Here is a 957-nt window from a genome sequence, read left to right on the forward strand (position 1 = left end):
CAAAAGTTTCCTCAAAGCAATCTAAATGGGATTTGTTTGTTTATTTCCACTTTTAAATTCTTTCAGCCTCCACTCATTATCAAATCCCAAAACATTTCCATATTTTAGGTATAATTTAGAGTTTTTTTTAAGTGCCATTAAGTCACATATGATTCATAATGATCCTATGAACAACCTATCTGAACCCTGTCCTGTTCTGTGCCATCCTTACACTTCCTGACACACGAGAGACCATTGCAGCAGTCACTGCGTTGATTCACCCAGTCGAGGGTCTTCTTTTTCTCAAATCCTCCATCTTTCAAGCAGATCTTCCCCCTCTGATGAGTAGATCGTACAGCAATAGGCCCAAAGTATGTGAGACATATTTGCCACCAAGGAGCACTCTGGGTGCATTTTCTCCAAGACATATTTATGTGTTCTTTTCACAGTCATGGGCTATTCAGTACTTTTCTCCAACACCATAGCTCAAAGACATCAATTCTTCTTCTGTTATCCTACTTTATTGTCCAGATCTCAAATGCATAGCTACTGATGGAAAAGACCCAGGTCTGAATCAGGCATGCCTTAGTCTTCAAACTGCCATCAAGTCAGTTTCAATGTCTTAGTTTAAATGCCTCAAGGTTCAATATTGAAGTTGCCTATGCACAAAATCTTGAACTATGCAGTAATCATAAAAGATGATAGCTATGACTCCCGTATCAGATATATCATTATAAAGTTATTGAATGTTTATCGATCTTTTTTACCCATATGTATCTAATTTAACAAGTTCGTTTTGTTTATGGTGTGAGATGTAGTTCTTGTTTTAGTTTCCTGCAGATGCATGCATAATTTTGCCAACATCGTTAGTTAAAGAGATAGTAATTTTTCCAGTTAATGTGTTTTGTCTTTGTCAAAGATCAGTTGACCTCAGTCGAATTTTTATTCTTGACTCTTTTTCACAATCAAGGATGCTTT

The sequence above is a fragment of the Elephantulus edwardii genome, unplaced genomic scaffold (assembly GCF_000299155.1).
Source record: "Elephantulus edwardii isolate Elephantulus edwardi_28Jun2011 unplaced genomic scaffold, EleEdw1.0 scaffold00078, whole genome shotgun sequence".
Lineage (NCBI taxonomy): Eukaryota > Metazoa > Chordata > Mammalia > Macroscelidea > Macroscelididae > Elephantulus > Elephantulus edwardii.